Here is a 12957-nt window from a genome sequence, read left to right as displayed (position 1 = left end):
ACACAATCCCTGTCGAAAGTTTTTCAGCTTCCTAAAGTAGTGAGAGGTCAGTGGCTCCTGCGGGCTTCAAATATCAAGGTGCTGCAACACTCACCCAAAGTCTATTCATCCCTGTGAGTGAATTTCTGCTTCCTCCTGATTCTACACAGCCCAGACCACCTCCATCTCCATGAGGGACACAGGTGGGTGACATTTAACATCTCCCAGAAAACTTTTAGCCTTTAAAGTAACTGTTAATTACAGGGGATTTTTACAGCCCTAGTTGGTGAGCAGAGGTGTCATTTTGCCCACTTCTCATTGGAAATATTCATGCCCTATCTAAGCATCAGTCCTCTCAGTAGTGCTGACCTAAATGCTTCATCCTGGAGGATTAATGATTTGGGAGGGGGAACCAGAAGGGAAAAACATTCCTCAACTTGAATTTTGTTGGTCCCTGCAAGATGCAATTTAAAGGTCATTTTGCTGATGCTGTAGGTCCCTTAGAAGGGCTCCAGATTCTTTTGGGTAAAATGTCCTGACATTCCCATCAGTAGCTTGGGACAAGCATAGCAATATAGAAAACAGAGGCAGTCATGTTTATAACCTATAAAAGTTTATAACCTTCAGAAGGTATGTGGTCTAACAAGTTCTGTTGTTGGACAAAGTGGCTGGCCATCTTCACCTAGCTCCATGCAGACTAATCTATCTTGTACAGAAAGTACTGGGGCATAAGGGGCTACCGATCATTGACTATGCCCATAGCCCTTTTCAAATAACCAGGGCAGTAGAAATGTCTTTTGGACACTAATCCCTGAAAACAGCGACTCTGGCAGAAACAAAGGCTATTTATAGCCACACCACATCATTTGGTCTAGGAGCTAATACCAACAGCAAAACCCAGAAAATCAAAGGTTGGAGATGAGAGAGTCAAAATTCTTTTGGTGGTGGATTAGCCCTCAGTCAGCTGCTCTCCTGGCACGCAACTTAAACTCCTCCTCAGTAGTCATAACCTCCCCTCCTTCTAACCCACTGAGATTATCAACGGCACACAGATGAAAACAAAGAAGCAGGAAGGGAGGAGAATGAAGAGAGATTTGTTTGGAACTGCAGTACCTAGTTTCCCTATAAAACTTAAGGGTTTATTACTTGGGGCTTTTTTTTTTGCAGAGTGAAGATGGTGGTGAGAGAGCCTCCCCGTCTCCCCTCCACCCCCAAGGAGAGAAAAGGAGACTCCTAAAAATATTAATAGAAGAATTTCTTAAGCAATCCCTTTGTACCTAAGTGGAACGGATTAATTTAATGGTCCTGCTAAATTAGGGCTAATAAAAAACCTACCAAGTCTTTTTGCTACCAAGTCCAATTTTCCTTAAGGTATCCCTCCGCAATGTTTACCAAAACTTGATCACGATCCAGAAGTCTCTGAATAATAATAATAAATAATAATAATATTTGTTAGGTGCTTATTATGCTCCAGGCACCGTTCTAAGCACTGGGGTAGATACAATTTAATCAGGTTGAACATAGTTCCTGTCCCATATAGGGCTCACAGTCTAAGTATGAGGGAGTGGGTTTTAATCCCATTTATAGTTGAGGTAGCTGAGACACAGAGAAGCTAAGTGACTTGCTCAAGATCACACAACAGACCTGAGGCAGGTCTTCTAACTCCCAGGCCAATGCTCTTTCCATTGAGGTTTCTCTGTATGTTTCACAAACACGACATTTTCAAGGGGGGAAAAAAGTCACTGGTCATTCTCTTTCCGGGTCTGGCTCCCATGAAGGGAGGGTGGGACTTGGTTAAGCACAAAGTCAGAGAATTTAAAGAAGGGAGCAAAAAAGATGATGCACTGCACCACCCAATCCACCAGCAGAGAAGAAATAATAATGAATTAAAACATTTTGCTCTATACTAAAGAGAAACTACCATGGTCTCCCAAATGACAACAACCAATGATTATCCAACTCAGGACATACTCTCTTGATTTATTTTGAAAGCCTAAGAAAAAGTTTCTGGTAAAATCCCAGAACCGATAACGTATCCTGTTAACAAGTTATATCAAGAAAGGTTCCATCAAATACTTCAAAAAATGAATTCCAATTTAGCAAAAATAAGTAGTCATGGAAAAGGGTCAATTTCAGTGGTGTGGGTGACACAGTTAATAAAAGTTACTAAAAGTGCATACAAAACCCTACAGAAGTATTATTCCAGGAGTTGTATGTATCCTTTATGAATATTTATTGGAAAGAAGTTGGGTGGCTGGGTCATATCAAGTCAATCAGTGGTTTTTATTGAGCGCTGTACTAGGAACTGGTACAGAATACAATAGGGTGGGTAGACAGGATCCCTGCCCAAAAGGAGCTTACAGACAAGTTATCTCACTTCTTCAAAGGAAGAAAGAAAGAGGCCTTCGCAGACAGTCTTCCTGGAAGAATTCATTGTTTTCAGTTGAAGTCGGCCTAGTGCTTCCCCTTCAAAAGCATCGCGGAACTGAGTTATTTCTCATCGCGGAACTGAGTTATTTCTCTGGGATTTCCCAAAAGTCCCTACCCAACTATCCTATAATTCAGGCTACCATACTCAGGCAGAGTCTATTGCACATTTAATTACAATGCTCATTTGCACTCCTCATCAGCTCACTGGAGCTTCCAAGAGACTAAATTCCCAAACTGCTCCCTCACAGCCTACAGGCTTCCACCTGAAGGAAAGTTATTTCTTTCATTAATCCCCAAAACGGCTTCTTTGCCAGATGCACCTGCTGTCTACAAAGTTACCTGACAGACTGGTCCTGGATGACAAGCAAATTCAACCAGACCTTGAACTGGAAAGTATATTCATTCAGTCGTATTTACTGAGCACTTACTGTGTGCACAGCACTGTACTAAGTGCTCCAAATGATATGGCCAAGAGTTTTAGTCTTTTATAACAGAGTCTCCACTAAGTGCCTACTTTCGGGTAGGTCAAAAATGTAAAATAAAACTACCTCCCAAGAGGTAAATATAATGGGGTAATCTGTGACTACAGCTGCAGGCATATGTTTGGGTTCTTACAGCAGAGGTTATGGCTAGCAGTCAGAGGTGGGTGGCATGGAGAGAGTCCTAAAACATGGCAGTCACCTTGGAGGAATGTCTTGAAGAACTTCAACAGATTCCAGATTAATCTAGGGAGGTGCCGTGGCCTAAAACAGTCACCTAATGGTATTCATCTCTCTTCAGGATGCCGAGGCAGGGTGAAATGGCCTGCTACAAAATGTCTGGCAGACCTACTTAAAAAACAAAATGAAAATCTTAGCTGCAAGAATGTTTGAAAAGTAAAAGAAGAAGTTACTATTTCAGTTACTATCTCAAAGCTTTTCTTTCTTTTTCAAATTTCCAAAAAAAAGTATTTGTACTTATATGATTGGGTTCTTCAAAAAGTATTTGGCCATTTAGTGAAAGTGGAGAGTCAAAGGTAGGTCATGCAAACAGTTTGGGCCTTAAAAAAGAAAAAAGGCCCACTAAACAAACATAATTCAGAAGGCACTTGACCTAACCAGTCTGGGTCCCAGTCTTCTAGTGAAATCCCACTCAAAGTAATGCAAAATTCAAGTTGCAAAATAATACCCTCACTTTTCTTTATTGGGCCAGTGATAGTCTTTCTTAATTTGAAAGAGATCAAGATGAGCTACTACTGGCCTTCATAAACTATATTTTCACCAAGTTACAAAACATACTAATAGTTCCATATTACTCAGAAATGGGATAACTTCTAAAGCAGTACAGAATGAGAAATGTATTTGTAATTAATGCAGTAAAGTTATAAAAGAAAGAAACTGTAGCTAAAAGATACAGACAGTATCAACACGAGATAAGCGATAACTACAAAGTAGACAAAACCTGAATTCAATTGTGGAAATTTAAAAAAAATAAGATGAAAAGATTCCAATGGAAGCCACAGAGTGATTCAAAGAAGTGATCTAGTTATTACCGCCATAGAGTCGTCTGTTTATTACATGACCTCACTTTATTACAAGAGCTACTTTGGATACTGAAGGCATAGTCCCCTGTCCCTGGCTCACATCCAATGCTAAGCTTAGGCATTCTCATCAAGTCACTCCTTATAACTCTGTGGAAGGAAAAAGAGAAATCAATCAATCGTGCTTATTGTGTGCAGAGCACTGTACTGAGCATTTGGAAGAGCACAGCACAAGAGTTGGTAAGTACATTCCCTGCCCACAATAAGTTTACAGTTTACAGGGGAAATACCAGTCTAGAGAATGGAGTACCAACTTTCTCAAAGGTCACTAGATACCTTAAAAATCAAATAGTATTATCGCATAGTCATATACACAGCCCGTTGTTGGGTAGGGACTGTCTCTGTTATCAAATTGTACATTGTACTTTCCAAGCACTTAGTACAGTGCTCTGCACACAGTAAACACTCAATAAATATGAATGAATGAATGAATAAAATGGCATCAACTGTCTTTAAAATCTTCTAGGCAACAATTTTTAAGGTACATTCCCCCTTCTTAGTCATTTCATCACATAGCGTGAACAGTCTGAGGTTTGTTGTCTCAGTATCTGCAGAAAACTCTCCCCTCAGGATGCTGACAATTTTGTTTCCTTGACCTTCTCTCAGTTTGAAAATAAGTGCTCTGTGGCACGGTGAGAAAGGAGAAGTTTCCGGTACGTTTAACCATACCACCTTGAATGAGGGTGTTTCAGCAACTACCAGAGACGAAAAAGTACCTAATTCAAAATCAATAACAACAGACCCTCATTTGTTGAAAACATCTACTATGCATTCAACCAAAGGCAAGCATAGGAGGGCTCGTGGGGAATCATTTGAATCTTAAGATTGGATAAGTCCTCAAAAGTCACCTAGCCTACCTCCTTCTCTCCGGATAGGGCCGTACTTAAATTCTGGAAAGGACGGCACTGAGTAGCTGTGAGTGCACACACCTGACAGCACAGAGATCTAAATCACGTTTTCCCTTTCTCAATCAGCATCGACACTTCTTAATTCCCTTGCACATCCAGGTCACATTATATAATCCCTAGTATATCCTTCTAATCACTAAGCAACGATGTTCTGTCACAAATGAAAATTTAATTAAGAGAATTTACTCTTCAGAAAGTCATTTTGATTTTTTTTTTAATACACTGTGCCCTCGTAGAGATTTTTAAAGAGATATTTCTGTATTTTCCAGGTTTGGAAGTAAAAATCGACACATCTACAATTCTTAGGATTATACTTCTTTTCCCCCGACCCTGCTTTTTCCAGGCTTTGGGCAGGTACCTTAGTCAGTCCAACATCAGTTCTCAAAAAAAATTATGTAATCAATTGTCAACCTCTTTTTAATTAGTCCAGGGGTAATTTTGGACACATTCAATTTATTCATCTCCTTTCACCAAACCTTTCCTCATTTTAGAATGATTTTCTACCTTCCTGTCGGCATTGACATTTCTCATAGTTCCCAGAGCCTGTTCGGTTTTAGCCCTATTATCTTAAGGACAGTAAATTAACTAATGCCCTTTAAAAATTCTTTTTCTACCAAAAACAAAGTATCAAAGTATAAATTGGAATTCAAGGTCCCAAAATGGAAGTGAGGACTGGAATTTCATATCTGAGTGTGGGCAAGCTGACAGAATCGGGTGGCATTTAGTATCAAATTTTCACCTGTGTATTTTTTCCCCATGCTTAGTACTCTGCTCTGCCCAGACTAGGTGCTTAATAAATACTATAATTACTACTCTAACATATTCAGTAACCATTTGGAACTCAAACACCATAAGCCTCCAACAACTGAATTTTATTCATTTTTCCTCCATAGACAAAATCCTGAGATGAATGATAAAAGTTGGTCTCTACCCAGAGAAAAAAAAACCTGGCTTATTATAGCTTTAACTTTCTTTTAAGTTGGCTATTCAGAGACTAAAGATTTTGCAGACTCTGTAAAAGGTTTGGGTGTTTTTATTGTCTCAGGTGGAGTCAAGTGACTACTAATTACTTCGATTGGCTTTCCCAGCCTAACCAGTTTCTTTCTCTGAGCAGCCCTGAATTCAGGGTAGCATGTCATACTTTCCAAACCTCTGCAATGTTCTGGCAGAACCTTTACGGTGGCTCTTTCGTTAGCCCAACTGCACAAAGGCTATGTGCTATCACAGCAATTTAGCAAGCCCCAGGAAAGCTGGAGTTTCGCTCTGTAGACGGGGCTATATAACTTGGCTACAGCGTAGAGAAGCGGTAGAACGATTCTCTAAAATTATAAAGCATTTAAAACCAAGCCCTAGCCTTCCCAAGTTCAATCCTATATAATCAAAAGAAGGCTTAATTAACCACTAAAAGTGTAGGGGTGACCATTTGAAAATGTACTTATTAAACTGAAGGGGATGAGAAAAGCCTGAGTAGCAGAATAAACCCCTAAAAGAAACAGGCGAGGTTTCACACAAAGCAGGATTAGGATTTTGTATATAGTAGTTTCCTTTAATCCAGGAACTTCAGAATGTTTTACAAATACCAATTAAACTTGACAACACCCTTTGTGAAGTAGTAACCCCATTTCATAAGCTGCCACACTCTGGCATCTAGAGACCAAATGAGTGCCAAAGGCCCCATGATGAGTAATTGCCAAAGCAAAAGAACCTGGACATCTTCCAGATCCCTGCTCCGGGAAAATGACCATATTTCTCAGATTTGAAGTAAAGTGTATGTTCTAACACTTCATAGATGAAGCTGGAGAGGCAGCCAGATTGAGGCCACTGTGAAAGCTCTAGCTGATCGATAGATAAAATGGCATTTTTCCCTCCCCTGACCAATGGAAAATAGCAGTCGCTTTCTACCTCTTAAGTTCATTTTGTTAAAACCTCCTCTTCTCACTTTTCCCAAAGACTCTGTTTATTGCCTTTTGGGCAGTGAACAGGGGCTTTACTAGACTTGGGTGCCCCCGTGTAGCTTAGTGGATCGAACATGGGCCTGGGAGTTAGAGGACCTGGTTTCTAATCCCCGCTCTGCCATAAATCTGCCGCGTGACCTTGGGCACGTCGCTTATCTTCTCTGGGCCTCAGTTTCCTCAGGGGGATCAAGAGTGTGAGCCCTGTGCGGGACAGAGACTGTGTCCAACCTGATTAACTTGTATCTGGCCCAGTGCTTAGAACAGTGCTTGGCACATAGTAAGGGCTTAACGAGTACCATAATTATTATTATCATTATGTGTCCAGATTAGCATGCCCCTTCTTAGGCCTGCCACTCCTCAGAAATACAAAATCACATACTGAGCAGAATTCCAAAGACAACACCGACATTAAAGGTCTGACTTTTGAACACTCCCAGCTTCCTGGCCCACTTGAGTCCCTCTGTACCTAGCCATCATTCAGAAATCCTAAAAACCTGGATTTCTTGCTCCGAAAAGAGCCACCAAACCATTTCTCTTCTTTTGTATCATCGGGTGTTTTGACTTTTCCAAAGCACTTTCATGCCATTTATCTCAACATACTCTCACAACTGCCCTGTGAGATGGGTCGCTATTAGCCCTGCTTTGCCAATGGGGAAACTGAGGCGGGAAGGTTAAACCCCATCCAAAAAAATCACAAAACAGCCGTTGAGTCTTTTCTGTCCCTCGGAGTCTAATCCCTGAATGTGTAGTGTCAGTAAGATAATGAGCCTCTCTCTGAAGGGTGACCCCATTCTGATTCATCCCAGGCCTCGCAGAGCTCAAAATACCTGGTACGGAGCCATGACGTACACCCAGTAGATGCCCCATAAATATTAATCAATGATTAAACTGTGCATTCTAACCCTCAGTTGATGAGTGGAGAACCCTCACCCCACTTGTTGCTCAGATTCATGCAGGGAGGAGGCCTGGGGAATGGGGAACGTGCCATCAATGCCACCCTTGCCTGGGTCACTGGATCATTCAAAATCACAGAGGGTCTCCCCTCTTCCCTCACCACCCCCTTTTAAGAAAGTGCCCTGGGCGCCCAAGAGCCGCCCGGTAGAAAGCTGGGGGGGGGTCCCAGGTTGGCAGGGTCACACTCTCCCCTCCTTGCCACAACCTAAATCTCCTACTGAAGCTCTCTCCCATAGCTTTATCTCCTGAGGAGGTCTCATTCATTCATTCCATCTTATTTAACAATAATAATAATAATAATAATGATGGCATTTATTAAGCGCTTACTATGTGCAAAGCACTGTTCTAAGCGCTGGGGAGGTTACAAGGTGATCAGGTTGTCCCACCGGGGGCTCACAGTCTTCATCCTCATTTTTACAGATGAGGTAATGTATATTACCTATATATATATATATATATGTTTGTACATATTTATTACTCTATTTTACTTGTACATATCTATTCTATTTACTTTATTTTGTTAGTATGTTTGGTTTTGTTCTTTGTCTCCCCCTTTTAGACTCTGAGCCCACTGTTGGGTAGGGACTGTCTCTAGATGTTGCCAACTTGTACTTCCCAAGCGCCTGGTACAGTGCTCTGCACACAGTAAGCGCTCAATAAATACGACTGATTGATTGATTGAGCGCTGACTGTACTCGGAGCTTGGGACAGTACAACACAACAATAAACAGTCACATTGCCCACACTGGCTCCAGTCTCCTCCCTCTGAACGTCCTGAAAGCCCCCTTCCCCTCCCCAATCGATCAATCGTAGTCACTGAGCGTTGACTGTGCTCAGAGCACTGTACTAAGCGCTTGGGAGAGTACGACACGGCAATAAACAGTCACATTCCCTGGCCACAACAGGTTCCAGTTCCTTCCCTCTCGACACCCTGAAAGTCCCCCAAGTCCCCCCGAATCGATCGGTCGTATTGATTGAGCGCTTACTGTGCACAGAGCACTGTACTAAGCGCTTGGGAGAGTACAACACGGCAATAAAGCATTCCCTGCCCACAACGGGCTCCAGTCCTCTCCCTCTCGACGCCTTGATAGCCCCCCAAGTCCCTCCCAATCGATCGATCGTATTTATTGGGCGCTGAAAGTGCTCAGAGCACTGTACTAAGCGCTTGGGAGAGAACACAACAATAAACTGTCACATTCCCTGCCCACAACGGGTTCCAGTCCCCTCCCTCTCGACACCCTGATAGCCCCCCAAGTCCCTCCCAATCGATCGGTTGTATTGATTGAGAGCTTACTGAGCGCAGAGCACTGTACTAAGTGCTTGGGAGAGGGCAACACAACAATAAACAGTCACATTCCCTGCCCACAACGGGTTCCAGTCCCATCTTTCTGGACGCCCTGAAAGCCCTCCTTCTCCTCCCCAATCGATCGGTCATACTGATTGTGCGCTGACTCTGCGCAGAGCACTGGACTAAGCGCCTGGAAAGTACAATTCGGCAACATATAGAGAAGCCGCGTGGCTCAGTGGAAAGAGCTGGGGCTTTGGAGTCACAGGTCATGGGTTCAAATCCCGGCTCCACCAACTGTCAGCTGTGTCACTTTGGGCAAGTCACTTCTCTGGGCCTCAGTGACCTCATCTGGAAAATGGGGGTGAAGACTGAGCCCCTGATGGGCCAGCCTGATCACCCTGTAACCTCCCCAGTGCTTAGAACAGCGCCTGGCACCTAGTAAGCGCTTAATAAATACCATTATGATGATTATTATAAATGTCATCGTTATTATTATACAGAGATGGTCCCTACTCAACAACGGGCTCTGGAAGGGGGAGACAGACGGCAAAACAAGTAGACCAGTATTCATTCATTCAATCGTATTTATTGAGCGCTTACTGTGTGCAGAGCACTGTACTAAGCGCTTGGGAAGTCCAAGTCGGCAACACAGAGAGACGGTCCCTACCCAACAACGGGCTCCCGGTCTAGAAGGGGGAGACAGACAACAAAACGAAACAGGGAGAAGGGGTCAGCGCTGTTCTAAGCGCTGGGGAGGTTACAAGGTGATCAGGTTGTCCCACTGGGGGCTCCCAGTCTTCATCCCCATTTTACAGACGAGGGAACTGGGGCACAGAGATAATAATAATGGCATTTATTAAGCGATTACTATGTGCCAAGCACTGTTCTAAGCACTGGGGAGGATACAAGGTGATCAGCTTGTCCCACGGGGGGCTCCCAGTCTTCATCCCCATTTTACAGAAGAGGGAACTCGGGCATAGAGAATGCCAATAATAATAATGACAATGGCATTTATTAAGCGCTTACTATGTGCCAAGCACTGTTCTAAGCACTGGGGAGGATACAAGGTGATCATCTTGTCCCACGGGGGGCTCCCAGTCTTCATCCCCATTTTACAGAAGAGGGAACTAGGGCATAGAGAATGCCAATAATAATAATGACAATGGCATTTATTAAGCGCTTACTATGTGCCCAAGCACTGTTCTAAGCGCTGGGGAGGATACAAGGTGATCAGGTTGTCCCACGGGGGGCTCCCAGTCTTCATCCCCATTTTACAGATGAGGGAACTGGGGGCCCAGAGGAGTGACTCGCCCAAAGCCACCCAGCTGACAGTTGGCGGAGCCGGGATTTGAACCCACGCCCTTTCATCCATCCGTTCGTTCCATCGTATTTAGTAAGCGCCTGGAAAGTACAATTCGGCAACATATAGTGGAAAGAGCCGGGGCTTTGGAGTCACGGGTCATGGGTTCAAATCCCGGCTCCACCAACTGTCAGCTGTGTCACTTTGGGCAAGTCACTTCTCTGGGCCTCAGTGACCTCACCTGGAAAAGAAGACTGAGCCCCTGATGGGCCAGCCTGATCACCCTGTAACCTCCCCAGTGCTTAGAACAGCGCTTGGCACCTAGTAAGTGCTTAATAAATACCATTATGATGATTATTATAAATGCCATCATTATTATACAGAGATGGTCCCTACTCAACAACGGGCTCTGGAAGGGGGAGACAGACGGCAAAACAAGTAGACCAGTATTCATTCATTCAATCGCAGCACTCGCTGTGTGCAGAGCGCTGTACTAAGCGCTTGGGAAGTCCAAGTTGGCAACCGACAGAGATGGTCCCTACCCAATAACGGGCTCCCAGTCTAGAAGGGGGAGGTTACAAGGTGATCAGGTTGTCCCACGGGGGGTTCCCAGTCTTCATCCCCATTTTACAGATGAGGGAACTGGGGCACAGAGAATATAATGGCATTTATTAAGCGATTACTATGTGCCAAGCACCGTTCGAAGCACTGGGGAGGTTACAAGGTGATCAGGTTGCCCCACGGGGGGCTCAATCCATCAATCGTATTTATTGAGCGCTTACTGTGTGCAGAGCACTGTACTAAGCGCTTGGGAAGTCCAAGTTGGCAACATATAGAGACGGTCCCTACCCAACAGAGGGCTCACATATAGAGAAGCCGAGTGGCTCAGCGGAAAGAGCCGGGGCTTTGGAGTCACGGGTCATGGGTTCAAGTCCCGGCTCCACCAACTGTCAGCCGTGTCACTTTGGGCAAGTCACTTCTCTGGGCCTCAGTGACCTCATCTGGAAAATAAGACTGAGAAGCCGCGTGGCTCAGTGGAAAGAGCCGGGGCTTTGGAGTCATGGGTCACGGGTTCGAATCCCGGCTCCACAACTGTCAGCCGTGTCACTTTGGGGAAGTCACTTCTCTGGGCCTCAGTGACCTCATCTGGAAAAGAAGCCCGAGCCCCTGATGGGCCAGCCTGATTGCCCTGTAACCTCCCCAGTGCACAAGTTGGCAACATATAGAGACAGTCCCTACCCAACAGTGGGCTCACGATTAGAGAAGCCGCGTGGCTCGGTAGTCACAGGTCATGGGTTCAAATCCCGGCTCCACCAACTGTCAGCAGTGTCACTTCGGGGAAGTCACTTCTCTGGGCCTCATCTGGAAAATGGGGATGAAGACTGAGCCCCTGATGGGCCAGCCTGATCGCCCTGTAACCTCCCCAGTGCACAAGTTGGCAACATATAGAGACAGTCCCCACCCAACAGTGGGCTCACGATTAGGGAAGCCCCGTGGCTCGGTAGTCACAGGTCATGGGTTCAAATCCCAGCTCCACCAACTATCAGCCGTGTCACTTTGGGGAAGTCACTTCTCTGGGCCTCAGTGACCTCACCTGGAAAAGAAGACCGAGCCCCTGATGGGCCAGCCTGATCGCCCTGTAACCTCCCCAGTGCACAAGTTGGCAACATATAGAGACGGTCCCCACCCAACAGTGGGCTCACGATTAGGGAAGCCCCGTGGCTCGGTAGTCACAGGTCATGGGTTCAAATCCCGGCTCCACCAACTGTCAGCCGTGTCACTTTGGGGAAGTCACTTCTCCGGGCCTCAGTGACCTCACCTGGAAAAGAAGACCGAGCCCCTGATGGGCCAGCCTGATCGCCCTGTAACCTCCCCAGTGCACAAGTTGGCAACATATAGAGACGGTCCCCACCCAACAGTGGGCTCACGATTAGGGAAGCCCCGTGGCTCGGTAGTCACAGGTCATGGGTTCAAATCCCAGCTCCACCAACTATCAGCCGTGTCACTTTGGGGAAGTCACTTCTCTGGGCCTCAGTGACCTCACCTGGAAAAGAAGACCGAGCCCCTGATGGGCCAGCCTGATCGCCCTGTAACCTCCCCAGTGCACAAGTTGGCAACATATAGAGACAGTCCCTACCCAACAGTGGGCTCACGTATACAGAAGCCGCGTGGCTCGGTAGTCACGGGTCATGGGTTCAAATCCCGGCTCCACCAACTGTCAGCCGTGTCACTTTGGGGAAGTCACTTCTCCGGGCCTCAGTGACCTCACCTGGAAAAGAAGACCGAGCCCCTGATGGGCCAGCCTGATCGCCCTGTAACCTCCCCAGTGCACAAGTTGGCAACATATAGAGACAGTCCCTACCCAACAGTGGGCTCACGTATACAGAAGCCGCGTGGCTCGGTAGTCACGGGTCATGGGTTCAAATCCCGGCTCCACCAACCGTCAGCCGTGTCACTTAGGGGAAGTCACTTCTCCGGGCCTCAGTGACCTCATCTGGAAAAGAAGGCCGAGCCCCTGATGGGCCAGCCTGATCACCCTGTAACCTCTCCAGTGTTTAGAACAG

The 12957-nt window shown here is 45.4% G+C and overlaps 1 protein-coding gene across 1 annotated transcript in view; it reads right to left on the bottom strand.

Annotated features, from left to right (window-relative positions):
• The window catches only part of RAB11FIP1 (RAB11 family interacting protein 1), a 51961-nt gene that overhangs the window by 19794 nt on the left and 19210 nt on the right, over positions 1-12957 (bottom strand). The window lies entirely within an intron of this gene.

The sequence above is a fragment of the Tachyglossus aculeatus genome, chromosome 5, assembly GCF_015852505.1.
Source record: "Tachyglossus aculeatus isolate mTacAcu1 chromosome 5, mTacAcu1.pri, whole genome shotgun sequence".
In the NCBI taxonomy this organism is placed as follows: Eukaryota; Metazoa; Chordata; class Mammalia; order Monotremata; family Tachyglossidae; genus Tachyglossus; species Tachyglossus aculeatus.
The sequence above is the reverse complement of the archived record's forward strand: the minus strand, read 5'-3'. Positions and strand labels throughout refer to the sequence as shown.